Below are 15806 nucleotides of genomic sequence, written 5' to 3'. Positions count from 1 at the left end.
GGGGGGGGGAGCTACAGTAAGCCTCAAGTCAGTGCTTATTGATTGAATGAATGAATCATTACATTTGATCACTATTATTTCATTTAATAAAGAGATTCTAAAAGTGCAAAGAATGTTTTTCTAACTTGAAAATTCGAATAATACCGTTTGTGATCATGATTATTTTTCTTTTAAAAAAATGTTTCGGTTTGGGACTGGGGAGCATAGCTCAAAGGTAGAGCACTTGTCTAGCATGTATAAGACTCTGAGTTCAATCCACAATAGTGCAAAAAACACACAAAAGTTTAGGGTTGAATTAATAATAGAACCATATGTGAATAAAACAGACAAAATTAATGTAATCTCTGTGTTTTTTTCAAAGGTGACAAATTTACATCTCACAGTGTTCAATTTTATTGGATTTAAAAAATTTTTTATTTGTTTTAAGTAGTTATACTTGACAATAGAATGCATTTATGCACTTTGATATACCATACATAGATAGGATATAATCTCTCATTTTTCTGAGTGTGCATGTTGTGTAATCATATTGGTCATGCAGTCACATATATAAATACAGTAATAATGTCTGTTTCATCCTACTATCTTTCCTATCCCACATCCCCTTCTATCTCCTCCCATCACTTCCCTCTACCTAATCTAAGGTGACACTATTCTTCCCTAGTACCCCCTGCCTTATTGTGAATTAGCATCCGCATATTAGAGAAAACATTTGGCCTTTGGTTTTGTGGGCTTGGCTTATTTTGCTTAGCATGATATTCTCCAACTCCAACCATTTACTGGCAAATGCCATAATTTCACTCTTCTTTAAAGCTGAGTAATATTCCATTGAGTATATATATACCATATTTTTTTTATCCATTCATCTCTTGAGGGACACCTAGGTTGGTTCCATAGTTTAACTATTGCGAATTGAGCTGCATGCTTTTTTTTTTTTTGAGATTTGTTTTAGCTTACCTTAAAGAGTTACCATTGCTTAGTGTGGGGAGGGAATGTATGTGGAGAGAGGACAGTCCCCTCTCACCCCTGCTGCCACCAAAGAAATTCTTCTGTGCAAGGGGGATCAGAAAATACCTAAATAAAGGAGGGGGAAACTTTTATTCTCTGTAAGACAGTCACCTTGGAAAACCTTGAGTCAATTAGTTTGTTCCATCCAAGACAAATTGTGTGTGTGTGTGTGTGTGTGTGCGTGTGTGTGTGTGTATGAGTGTGTGTAAGAGACACAGAGACAGAGAGTTTGTGTATGGTGTGTAGATGGCCATCTGGGTTTTTGTCTGCTCTTCCTTCCTTTATTTATTTCAATAGCACATGAAATAGCAGACTGGAAAAGTAGTAGCAGGATCTCTAATACAGTACAAATTTGCTGCAAGTACAGGGAACCCAATCCTAAAACTTCACTCCAAGTTGATGCACAGACTAGAAATTGGAATCTTTTAATGCTCAGTCTTGGACCCTGTCAGGCACCCTGCCCTGCCTCGCACGTGGTCTCTGGCATAATGACAGTGCAGCATCATTTGGCAGGTCCAACACACTTTAGATTTAAAAAACGTCAGCTGCAGTCATTGGGTAGAGTAGGCAATAGAACAGATTGGGAGAAGAATGTGGTGCATGTCAAAAAGAAGAAAAAAGATATGGAGTAAATATTAAACCCAGAATGTGTTTTCTGTTGACTTTTCAAATATGCAACAGGCTTATGTTTAGGCATGAGCAAGTCTTAATGCCACTATTTCTATCAACTCATTAATCAAATAGAAAGACTTCTAATCCTCACAGGTGCTAAGGATGAATTATTCTGTAACCAGGCAGGTCACAGATGACAGGTACTCCATCAGCTTGAAGTATTTTTGGAAGCAGTGGCAGTCAGTGAAAACTGACCTGGTTACTGCGGTCAGTTGGAGTGCAAAACTATTTTGATGGTTACCATGGGAAGTAGCTGCTACTGAAGAAAATTATTGATTTATCTCTTTAAAAGTCTAATTAAGAATTGGCTGTATGGGTTTAGTTGAGCCTCCATATAAGCACAGATTGAAAGCCTTACCGTTACAGTTAGTATCTGGAATGTTCCTCAAAGTCTCATGTGTTGAAGGCTTTGTCCCCAGCAGAGCAAGTTTCAGAGATGTGGGTTTGGAAAGTGACTGGATCATGAGAACTCTAAGCTTATCAGTGGATTAATCCACTGAAGGATTTATAGCTCAGTGGAGATGTTGGAACCGAGTTGAAAGGAATAGGTCATTGAGGGCATGTCTCGGGGAGTATATTTTTGTCTCTGGTTCACCTTTCTTTTTTCCTTCCTTCCTTCCTCTCTCTGCTTTCCACCTGTCATAAGGTGAGCTGTTTTGCTGTTCCACAGCCTTCTGCCTCACCACGGGCTCACATACAATAGAACCAATGGACCATGGATGGAAACCTCTGAAACTTTGAGCCAAAATAAATCTTTCCTCCTCTAAGTTGGTTTTATCAGGTGTTTTGTCATCATGATGGAAAGCTGACTAACCCTTATTAAAACTGTTCTGTGAATAATGCCAATCTGCCTTTGAAGCTCAAAGGATAAATCCACACAACTAACGTTTGGGACATTGTCTTCCTGTGTCTTTAAGTTTTTGAATTTGCAAGTTTGGGTTGCATACCCCTTCCTTCTGATGTGTATGCATCTTATTTGCAAGAAAAGCTCCATATGTTTACAGATATTTATTATCAAAAGATGTATTTAAAAGAAAAGAGCCATTTCCATGATGAGGCGTCAAGAGAAAACAAGAAAGGACAGGTTGAATTTCAGACTTAGGATGGGTCCCAATTCTACCTTAGTGATTGGGAGCCCTTGAGGTATGATTTATTGAAAGAGTGCCACTAAGTCTTCTTCCAAACTTAAACCATCTGTGCATGTCAACCAGTCCCTGGTTATCTCTGTGTCTTTTTTTTTTCCTCTCAAAGAGCTAAGTCTAAGTTCTTGAGGCTGTTGTCTTCCCACTCAGACCCTATTTATCCTCTATATTTTCAGACAAATTCAACAACATGGTTTTATGTATTCCTGGCCCACTCAGAAGCACATCAGAAATAGAGGTATGGTAGCAGAGGAATACAGGAAAAACGAGATGGCATATGTGAGGATCAATAACTCACTTGCAGACTTTCTTTTAGGTTGCTAAGGCTGCTGCAACAAAATGGTACATTGAGTAACAATAAAACAAAAATTCACCATCCTATAGTTCTGAAGCTTGGACCTTTGAGATCCAGGTGTTGTTGGGCCCACGCCATCTGAAAGCTCTAGGGAAGGATCGGTGCTGGGCTTTCTCCTGGCTTCTGGTAGTTCCTTAGGTCATGGCAGCATAACTTCAGTCTTCGCATGGCTTTCTCCCTGTGTGCATGTCAACGCCAAATTTCCTCTTGTAAGAACGGACATTAACCTTTGAATTGGGGGCCCACCCTTTTCTAGTTTAACTGCATCTTAACTAATCTGCAATGACCTTTTTCCAAATAAGGTCATCTTCTGAAGCATTGGAGGTTAGGACCTTGACATATGAATTTTCAGGGAGGTCACAATTCAGCCCATCACAGACTTAAGTAGGCTCTGTTGATGGAATCACATCACAAAAAAAAAATCCACAAAAACTTCAGCCAAGAAGAGGTGAAGTGAGAGGAAAGATGGACCAGGCAGGCCCTGAATTAGGATTTAGATCTGTATTTTTTTCTAATCATGCAACTTCAGCCTCATGGCTTGATGGCTCTGAGTCTTTTAGTTTTTAAATATTAAAAAAAGGGCAACGATGAAACTTTTCTTTCCTTAGGAAGGTTGAAATAAAAATATTAGTAAAATCTTAAATCCTATTCATGTAGCCCACAGTATATGTTCATATACTTAGTATTACAATAACTTACATAAAATACAAACATATTGCATTATAGTTTCAGTTACTTCCCATGATTTTTTTACATTGTAGTTGTTAAATATATTACATTTTTATACTTTATAAGTTTACTAAGTTAACATTATAATGTTCATTTTAATTAGATACATGCATTTTAAACAACTTGGAAAAATGGCTTGTACTTAAGTTTAAAAGGTTTTATTTAAAATTATTCTTAACAGTACATAAAAAACATCAAAATTGTTCCTATTTATGAGGTACCACGTGATGCTTTGATACATGTATACACTTCGCATGGTTTAAGTTGAAGTAAACATATCTATCTTCTCCCATGCTTATTATTTCTTTATTATGAAAACATTCAAACTCCTTTCTTGCTGATTTATGTTTTATACAGTATAATACAGTTATCTATCTATCACCCTAATGTAATTTTTTATACCTAACTATAACTTAGTACCATAGATCAACCTTTCTCTACCCACGCCTCCTCCCTATTCTCCCCAGCCTCTGGTAACCATCATCCTATTCTCAAATTCTATGAGATCAACCTTTTTAGATTCCACATACAAGTGAGATCATACAGTACTTGTCCTTTTAATGCCTTTCCTACATTTTGACAGTCTGAGTTTTCTTCTGTTATCATTTCCCTTCATTCTGAAGAAGTTCTTTTAGCTTTTCTTAGAGAGTACATCTGTTGGTGAAACATCCTCTTAGTTTTCTTTTATTTGAAAATGTGTCTATTTTGCCAAAATTCCTGAAGAATCTTTTTGCTACATATAAAATTCTAGGTTAGCATGCCCTCTATCCTCTGTTCAGCACTTTCAAGGTGTTTTCCACAATCATCTAGCCTCTATATTTTCAGATGACAAGCATGTAGTATTTCAAATCATTCTCTTGTATGTAACAGGGCATTTTCCTCTGGCTTCTCCCAAGATCTTTGCTTTATCTCTGATCTTCTGCAGTTTCACTCTTATGCCTACAGATGTTTTTATTTATCCTGTGCAGAGTTTGATGACATTCCTGAGTCTTCCAATGTACATCTTTCGACCCATCTGGGGAGTTTCCAGCCATGATGATAGGGTTTGTTTGTCAGAAACCTGTTCCACCACACCAGGAGCAGAAGCTAAAGGCTGCTCCAGCTCTCTGGGGAGTCATCCCACGTGGCATACGGAAGTCAGAATCCCTTAGAGCTGAGCACAGATGTAACAAGGAGTCCTGCTTATGACTCTGTGTACCTTTGCTTTGAAGGGGTCACGATGGCGGGCATCTTCAGCCAACATAAAGGTGTGCCGTGAGGACTTGGGTTTATATTAGGAATATAGACACAGGTGGGGGCATCTGCTAGAGAGCCTTTGTCACTCTTCTTTTTGGGAGTACACAGTGGCTGTGTGAACTTCAGGGATCCTGGACTATGTTGTTGGGTAGCTCTGAGAGTAGAGACATAAAGTATCACCTCTTCATTTTGGAAGTCATCACTAGCACAGATACAGCCTCAACATTCTGGGTCTTGCCCGTCTCCACTACAAGATACTGAACAGGACCTGGTGTTTGCTCTTACATGCCTCTAGTTCTGCTTCCCTCTCTTCTTTATCCTGAATTTAAAAAGCTGAATCAAACTGACTTTGGGGGAAGATAATAAGGCATGACTTTGAACACAAAGTTTGTTCTCTATAAGGAAAGGATGATGGCTTTCTTATGTCCAAAGAAATAGCACCCATTCCACCACCTTTGTACATGTATGAAGACATGAATGGTGTGACTCTGTGTACAACCAGAGAAATGAAAAATTGTGCTCTATATGTGTAATATGAATTGAAATGCATTCTGCTGTCAGGTATAACAAATTAGAATAAATGAATAAATTTAATGATCATTTTAAGGCAAACATTAAAATTACTTTAGATTTAGAAAAAAGAAAAAGAAATAGCACCCACACTCAAGCTGATGAAGGAAATGAGGGCACTCACACTCCCTGAGCCATCAGTGCTTATTGAAAATCTAATAAATTAAACCAGTTCCTGATATTAAACTGGACCTGCTGTCAGAGAGTCACAGCCTTACGTCTGCAAATTATTTATGTTAATATGAAAATCGCTGGTGTGTGATCCAGACTCACTATGATTCATCAAGAATGAGCTTCAGTTAACAGACTGCCTTTAGAAAATTAGGACATTCAACCTGCATTCTACTTAGAGTTGTGTGAATTTAAATGCGTAGAAAACAACATTTCCTTCATCATCAAAGTATCTGGCAGTCTAGAAAAGAAGTATTTTTGTTGTTGTTATTCAAAAACACTGTGGTTTCCAAAGCAAGAATCTAAGAGCATTTTTATCTATGACTAGAGCAAATGGACCATTAGATTAGAGAGTCAGAACACCAGGAACTCCAGTATAATTTTAGATTTTTGTGAGACAAAGATTCTACCCTGAGAATTTTTAGTTCTGGTAGAAGTGCCTAAATAAGTCAAACCAACTTCTCACTCGCAATAGCCAGAGAAACAGAACAAAGCCTTCTTATAGAATCTAGAGGCATAAGAGAACCAACGAGAGAGTGGAAAATTATAGGTCCAGGATCTATGAGGAGGAGAACATAGTGTAGAGAGGTGAACCCAGCACGTGGGGTGACTTTGCCTGGGGGTGAGATCTTAGGAGGAGAGACTGTAACTAATTTTTAACCCAATCAAAAGCATCAGGAGAAAGCTGCTCATCTTGAGGCTTTCTTACTCAATCCTCTTCTAGATCTTTTGGAAGAACTCCTTGTCTATGGGGATTTTCATCATGGCTCTCAAGAGGGTATGCGTGTGAACCACACTGGGGACAATAAAATAAGGTACCAACAAGAGCAGTGTTAAAATTAACGTAAGAACTGAAAAGTGAAATTTGAAGAAGGCTTAGAGGTAGCTAGGAGAAGGGTACCAAAAAAGGAGTCTTATCAGAGAAAGTGTGATCAATGAGATTAGTAGTGGATGGTGTCATGGAACTCACAATAAAGGAGTATAGAATTCCATGGAAATGCAAACAGTCACCTATGCCAGATGCTACTGGATGGTCAAAGTAACAAGCTGAAATGTATCTGTCATCTATAGCAGTACGTGGAGGCTGTTGGTCATTTCTGACAAGAGAAATTTTAGGAAAGTGGTAGTGGAGAAGACTGACTGAAGTGGGGAGGAGGGAAACCAGGTGGCGAGGGACTAGAAACACTGCTTAGGTAATTTTTGTGGTTTGGCTTTAAAAGTGGTAGAAAATGTGGCCGTATCTGGTGGTTGATTAGGGAGTCAGAAAGAAATATTTTTTGTTTATTTGTTTGTTTGGCTTAAGAGGAAAGAATTCAAGCAGATTTGATGATCTTTCTGAAGTCTAATTCATTTTTTTAATATTTATTTTTTAGTTTTAGGTGGACACAATATCTTTATTTTACATTTATGTGGTACTGAGATTCGAACCCAGGGCCTTATGCATGCTAGGCGAGCACTCTACCACTGAGCCACAATCCCAGCCCCCTAATTCATTTTTAAAAGTGAGTCCAGTTTTTGTTTAATTTTAAGTTCTCTTGGATGTTGTCCTCTATAACCAATTTCTTGACATCATATGTTAACATCAAATAAATTTACACATCCTGTTTTTGGATATATATTTGGAAGCTTTAGAATTGCTGTGGGATGGACTATTTCTATCACAACATGCTTTGCCTAAGGTTTTATAGCTGAATAACAATAAGATGTCCTTCTAGAAGACTGGTAAAGCCAGACGTGAGCACTTCAATTTTACTGCTGAATCCAGAGACTTGCAGGGCTCAGAATCACTCCCAGAGCTGCCATAATTCTATGTAGAGAGAGAAAAAAAACCCTGAGGCCTCCATACCCTAGTCTCCCGAGAGTGTATAGTGAACCTGTTCTATAGACCATGATCATCTTTGGGATAGTGATAATGGATCTCTGGAATGAAAATCTGGAAGTTGGATCTTATAATTGGGCAAAATCTCAAACACATTATGTTTTCCTTACTGACTGGACAGTTGGACTCCTTAGCTAGCATTTCTATTTGGGGAAGGGGGGCAACTCAACATTCAAAACTCATACATGTTAGACAATTGGGTCATGAGGCTCTATTTTAGTTCTCATCGTCAACTCAGAATCTAGACAAAGTTGTAGTCTAAGCAGTCACTGCATAAGGCTTATTTAGGAACTCTTCTTTAGTAAGGAAATATCAATCTAGAACAAAATGTGTGCATGCACAAAAAAATCAAAGGTGAATTAAGATGAAGTAATCAAGGCATTTGAAGCTTTTGAAAAACTTCTCTTGAAAAAGAGCAAATGGATGAATATCTCAGGCAACAGTTAAGCCTCGGATTCTCCAGATGGTTGAATACATCACATAAAGACCTTATATAACAGAAATGAAACTTAATTACCTCCATGAAAAACCTATTCTTTCCTTGACAACTTGAGACCCTGTCATGGTCTGGAATCTTAAACTTACTTGAAATACATTCAAGTCCACATTCTAAGCAAGTCACCTGAGTCAAGCATAGCTAAAATATTATTAAAACAAGTGGGCTTTTCAATATAGTCTTAAACATCTGGCTCAAAATTTAAAAATCTATGAAGCTAACCAGATTGCAATTTCTGAAAGTGCTAGGCTACTGACTACATTTGGCAAGCAGGCTGGGGTTTGGGTAGCAGGGATTTATTCCATATTTAAACAAGTCATCTTTTTGAAAACTTCCAACTTCTTAGAACTTCCTATTTTCTTATGAATTTTACTGGTTATATATTTTTTTTCTTAAAAATGTCCTTACCCAAAGAAAGTTGCAAATAAACACGTGGGCATACACACACGTGCACACATATGTGCACACAGTAAGAATTTATTTCTTTCACAATGAATATAAATGCAAAATTTGATTAGGGACTAATATGAAAGATACTGAGTTCTCTAGGAAACACTAAATTTCATCTTGGAAGTGGCAGTAATCTTTTTCTCATTGGTATGGTTTTCACTTCAGAGAATGGATTTGCCTTCTCTGCCTGCACTAGCACCACCCTCTGTGATGAATGCCCTATAACCATCGAGTGTCCCTCATAACCAAGCTTCCAACCAAGGAACTATTTCACTGCATAAGAAGTATGGTATCTGATTCTTGCTCCTATGATTCTCTGAATTCACCACTTTTCCTATCTTTGGGAAGAGCCAGGATGCTTTAAAAATCATTGTAGTACCAGATGGGAAACAAAGGAAGTGCCCTGTGAATGTGAAATCTGTATTTTCAACCTGCAGCAGATACATAGAGCTTGAGGACAGGGGGATGAGAGGGGTGCTTCCTCTGAGATTGCACTTAACAACCCACTGAATTTTTGCTTTCCATTCCAGAGCCTTGGATATGCTGATCTGAAGTCCTTCATTCTCAGGGATAGAATCCTTCTACCAGAGTACACACAATGGCCCTATTAAATTGGCAACAAGAGACTGTTAGGTTGGGTTCCCTGTGTTTTTTTGAAACCAGAGGCAAAAGGCTAATTATTGTCTGGAGTGTTGGAACCTCATGAGCAAGGGGAAATTGGGATTTTGTTAAGAAATGGTTTGGAAGTAGCTTCCTGCTGAAGTTAATTTTTGGGCTGCCTTAATATCTTCTACTTTGCTTCTCAGTTTCTCCATCACCCGTGTAGCCAATTTCCTGCCTTAAATTCCTGCTATTTTAATTACTTGGAGTAGTTCCTTAGGACCTTGCTAGATATAGTTTGGGGTATCAGGCAAGAGAAAAAAATCCCTTAAGATGGGATGCTAGGATCAAGTTCTCATCAATTTAAGCACATTTTCAGGGTTGTCATACATAATAGGTACAATATGGGGTACCTGTACCTTGACATACTTTCCCTCTTCTTCTATGGTAGAATTTCCATATATTACCCAGGGTCAGGGCCATCCAGAATAACAATTAGTTCCAGCCAGCCTGACCTGAGCCAGTGCAGCCATGTGACTACATTCTGGCCAATGGAACACAGAGGTGATATGTGTAACTTCCTGGAGCCACCCTTAAAGGATGGGGCTTGTAATTTCCTCAACTTTTCTCTTTATTACTGCCTAAAATGTGGATATAAAAAGACTGCAACTCAAGGACATCTTGGATTATCCTGTAGGTTAGCAGATGTGAAAGTGTTAAGGAACCTTGGCCTTTGGTGAGTTTAAAGAACCTCCTTCTTAGCCCAAAGGTTGATTGGGACCAGTGACATCATCAGCTGAGGCCAGACATTTCTGCCTAGAGACAAGGAGGATCCAACACCCCTGTCAGAGCCCACAAGGAACCTGATTACAGGATAGAGAGTTTTACCTTTCCCTGGGAAGGTAGATTCCTTAGCTATCCCATACACTCTCTAAGTAAGAATGAGATAGACAGGACAAATTTCTACAATAGAGAGACAATTTTAAAACTCCCTGACAGTCTACCTGCAAAGACTCAGACCTCCGAAATAAATGTCTTAAACTAGAAGAGAATAAGACATCATTCACTGGGGCATGCAAAATTTGTATGTTTCTTTGAAATTCAGTGGGTATGGCCTGAAAGGAGAGTAGATCAGTCATAGGAAATAAAGAAGGAACATCTTTGAATATATAAAATATAGTTGATGTGACTGTGTGATCAGCCTGATTTTTATATGGCTGGCCTGATAGAATGCTGGTATCATAGTTAGAAAAGAATTATACCTGCTAAAACAGAAACTGTGCAGGTCATAGTATGGCTGGAACGGTCAAGGAGATCATGCATACCATTATTATTATTTTTAAATTTATGTTGCAAGCTAAAGTCAATGATGAACTAACAAAGAATTTACCAAGCCTTATGCACTGAAGAAGAATTCACATTCCAGTAAAACCCAAGATGCAGGCGGAGCATTGGTGAAGAAGGGATTGTCTTCTTCCACTGGAGCTCAAATTCCACGAAGGCAGTGGCAGTGACAGCCTTTGTTGCCCATTTTATGCCTGGTGCTCAGAACAGGGATTAGCACCTAGGAGCTCTTCAATAAACATTTAATGAATGTATGAATGAGTACATGACTTTTTTCTTCATTTTTAAAATTTTTTTTTTTGTTGTTTAATGAAGACATTTCTATCCAGAAGGAAAAAAAAAACTCTAAAATTTTCATTGGAAATAGGAACTACTGTACTTAAAGAAATCCTTATGGACATCTCTAAAAGAAAACACCAACATACCTACATACAGTTGAGGAAGAGAGCTGTAACTCAAGCAAGGGCAGCAGCAGCAGCTCAAGGGCTTCCCAGGGCCAGGGGCCAGACCTGGGACAGAGGGGAGCTAGGAAAGCCAGTGCTAGTCTATGTATTATTAACAAAATTCTTAGGACAGAGAAAAACTAAATCATTCCCTATTATTGAATTAATGGCATGAAATATGAAAAGTCTCATCAACAGACATTTGTATTAGGCTGTTATGCTTCATAATCTAGTGAAACAGTTTACAAACTTTATAAATTCTCTTTCTCTATCAACAACTTGATTTTAGAAACATAAGATATTTGAGTTCTTACACTCATACTCACATAAATGGAATCAACTATAAACATCTTAACTTTTAATGTTTAAAAGAAATATGTTGCAAATTATTTATCTGATAAAAACTCTTATCCAGAATATATAAAAATACTCACAACTCAACCATGACAAAGATAACTTACTTCAAAAGTGAGTAAAGCATTTGAATAGCAATTTCTCCAAAGAAGTGATACAAATGACTTGTAAGCATATGAAAAGATGTTCAGCATCATTAGCCATTAGGGAACTGCAAATCAGAACCAAATGAAATATTACTTTATGCCCATTGGGATTTTGATAGGGATGGCATTGAGCCTGTAGATCATTTTGGGTTGTATCAACATTTTAACAATATTAGTCCTTCCAATCAATGAATATGGGATATCTTTCCATTTGTGTCTTTAATTTCCTTCTTCAATGTTTTATAATTTTCATTGTACAGGTATTTTATTTCTTCAGTTAAGTTTATTCTTAAGTATTTTATTCATTTTTTTTTGCTATAATTGTAAATGTTTCAGATAAACCCCTGGTCATGAGAATAAATCACCAAAGGTAGAAGGTACTGTATAGCCAATGAAAGAAGCAGGCAGATCCAGGATTGCACAAAGGTCAATTTACTGTGGGCCTTGTGGACAGAAGCACGTGATGGGTGGCAATAAGACAATTGGACCCCACACTGAAGGCAGAAGGAAGGAGTTTATATGCTACCATGGACAGAGGTGAGCCACAGTTAATTGGAAGGTACCTGGTCTTTCTCAAAGACAATTAATATGTCCAACATTAGTTATGAAATATTTTCTTGTGTCTCATTAGTCTGGGTATGCTGTGTCTCTGATAATTTTAAAATTCCTTTTTGATTTCCTCTTTCACTAAATTATTCATAGTGTGGTTAGTTTCTATATGACCAGAGTTGTTCTCCTTTATCCCTAAATTGGGGCTACCATAAAATCTTCACTCTTATCCACACAAAGTATTAATACATGGAGTTAAACTTCTTTCATAAGCATATTCACAGGACTGCCTTGACTGAGGACTTCTGGAGGCACCACCATGCGCTGACCTTCTTCTCTTCTCACAATCTTCTGAGCTTCAGCAGCCACAGACCCTTCAGGAGGCTTGTTAATCCCCTCATGAGTCATGTATATGCTCCCCATCCTCTTCATTTTTAAAAATTTTTTATCGCAATTAAAATAATATGCTTATGTAGATTTAAAGGCTGGTTTCTCCAGAGAGGCTCTTTCCTGTCTCCTTTCTGAGATACTACATCTAATCACCAGTGATCCCACATAAGATAGGGAATGAGGCTCACACTGTCATCATCCAGAATGCAGGCTTACTTTCTCTGTACAACATCTCTCCCATCCTTAGCTATGCAAAGCTTTCCAGAAAGTAGATCCCCCTTCTCTTTCTGGGATGTCACTGGGATGCCTTGGCTAAGGGAGTTGTTCTGGTGGGTAGATTCTACCAGTTCTGCCTTCAAACTACTGATGAATCTTCTCCTTTTAGCTTCAACCACAGATACTCCCACAAAAGGCAACTACTGCCTCTAGTCCCTGTGTTTCTTGAGTTCTGTGCTCACAGTTTGTTTCTTGTTGCCTTCACCATCTGGCAACACCATCTTGGAGCTTAACCCAATCAGCTAAGTCAGTTGCCAGGTAAGTATTTCACTTTCAGCCTTTTGAAATGGATGGAGATTTATGTAACTCTTGGTTTTATTTGACCAGTCTTGCATTCTCTTTGTTCTTGTGCAATGGTGACCTTTTAAACTTTCACTTTAGTGAGATTTGTAAAAGAGGTATTCTTAGATTCAGTCTGCTGTATTTCTGGATCAACCTTTTAAGGATTTTGTCTATTTATTAACTGACCTTCATTAATAGATTCTTTGCTCACTTACAAAATAATTATTCAGAGAGTCTGAGTTGGGTTACAGAAAAAATATGATTTAAAAAATTTTTACCTTTGAATAAAAACCTGGAGAGAATGGAAAAGGCAAATTCTGAGATGAGAAGAGGCCAATAAGTTCCCACCACATTCTTGCCCTCTCCACCCTAGTACCTTTTTCTGGTGTGCTAAAGAGATTGCTAAGTCTGGCATTGTCCTGTCCGAATGCCAGGAATCAAACCTTATACTGACTTTCCCAAAATCCGTTAGAACAGGGTCATGTGCCATTCTGGAGTTTCTTATTTTCAAACATAAACTATGAAAAACTGCTTTGTTAATTTGTGTTGTGGTCATGATTGACCTCATCTTTTAAATTAACAGAGAGCTTGTTCAGGAATAGAGATCATCTTTCCCTTTCAGGTGATTATCAATTAAAAAAGAAAGATAGATAGATAGATAGACAGACAGATAGAAACAAAATCCCATGAGGACCAAAAAAAGAGTGCTTTTGACTGCCTGGGTCCAACCATGAGGCTAAAATTGTTCCTGAAAATATGGTCTCATTTCCAACTTGGTTAATTTCCAATTCTGAAGTGTGATCCCATGGATAGCCATTAGGGGGTGCAAGAATTATAACAGTAGGAGGTCTTCCTAAAGGATGCCACTCCAGACCTTTTCCATTTAAAGGGCAGAGTAAACTTTTTTCCTTGTGAATTTTAGAAAAACTTTCAAACCACCCTACACTTGAAAATTTTGCATCAGTTAAAAACAAACAAATAAAAAAGGGTGGGGGAGAGTCCCTTTGTAGATGCTCTTTTATGCTTGGCTTCTTTGGCTCAGTAATTTTCTCTGAGAATCTCTCATATTACTTCATTTAGCAGTGATTCATTTATTCTCATTTCTTTATATTATTCTATTACATAGATATACCACAATTTAATTATCTATCTATTGTCTTTTGGTATATGTATGCATTCATTTCTCTTAGATATGGCCCTAGTCAGGGAGTTTGCTGAGTCATGCGATAGGCAGGTGTTTCACTTTACTAAATAATGCTAACCATTTATCCAATGTGATTGTATTAATCACCCTGTATCAAGAAATGAGAGTTTCAGTTATTTCACATTCCTAACAATTCTGGTTATGACCAGTCTGTAAATTTAGTCACTTTGACAATTTTAATGGTATTTTATTATGGCTTTATTTTGTATTTCCTTGAACACTACTAAAGCTGTGCTTCTTTTCATATGCTTGATGGGGCTTTCTTTTTTGGGGGGTGGGGGCGGGGGGAGGTCAAAAAGAAGATTCCTCTACTTAGATTAAAAACATGTCCCTGTTTCTTAACTGGGTTTATTGCTATTTTTTTTTAAAAAGAATTATGAGAAATCAAGGTATGAATTTCCAGTAATACTCATAAGACTTTGAAAGAAATGAAATAGTAAGCAAGAAGAAATAGTAAGCAAGAAAGAGCCCTCACCCTATAGTGCACAGTATTCCCACAGTAAAGTCCTATTATTTCACCATCTCAAATTACAAAACACAAGAAATAATTCACTACGCTGGAAGAGCTACACATATGATATAATAAACTGATAGAGAACATACATTATAGATGCTTAAAATGAGTAAAGAAAGCTTCCAGTTCTGGCCAGGTTGAAATGCTAGGTATTAAACTTACATTTCTGGTATAAACAGCTCTAAAACAGGATAAAATAAAACAAACAAGCAAACAAAAAAGATTTAAGGCTTGGGACCACAGAAGTGCAGATCTGTGGTCCTTGAGAAAAAGGAAAAAAAACCTTATGAAATAAGTTCCACATTCATCCTAGTGTCTGAGGAATCTCAAAGAACTTACAAAATGGTAACATAGGGAAGGAAGCACAAGAAGAGAGCAGCTGTTGACCTGAGCAAAGGAATTACACATTGAAAAATCAGAGCTGGAGAAGCAACTGGAATTTTTGGAGCAGGGTTAAAGGAATCCCAGAAATCTGCATGAAGACCCCTGTGTCTTTAGCCAAATACTAATCTGTGCATAGCAGAGTAAGACTCCCCAAGGCCTAGTAGAGAACAGATACTGGCTATAAGATGAACAGAAGTTCTCGTGATTTTTGAAATGAACATATTGTGGAGGTGACACAAGGATTGGTGATGTTGGCGTTATGACCAGCCAGAGTGGGGTGACCTCAGTGAGCACCTGGGAATTCAGTTGAGATCTCATACAGGCTACAACCTTAGAGTAGTAATACTCTGTGCAATCCAACTAATGACTAAGACCAAGACTTGATAGGCTAAAGCTCAGTCGCCAGTAAAATAACTGTCAGCCAAAACAAAACTCAACATGTTTTAAAGGAAACCAGCATAATGCAAACTCTCAACTACATACAATCCACAATGTCCAGAATATAACAGAAAATTTCTAGGCATACAAAAAGGCAGAAAAATTTGAGCAAGAACTAGGACAAAAAAGAAAAGGTCAATGGAAATACATCTCAGGAAAAAAAAAAAAAAAAAA

This window comes from Marmota marmota, unplaced genomic scaffold (assembly GCF_001458135.2).
Source record: "Marmota marmota marmota unplaced genomic scaffold, marMar, whole genome shotgun sequence".
Classification (NCBI taxonomy): Eukaryota; Metazoa; Chordata; class Mammalia; order Rodentia; family Sciuridae; genus Marmota; species Marmota marmota.
The sequence above is the reverse complement of the archived record's forward strand: the minus strand, read 5'-3'. Positions refer to the sequence as shown.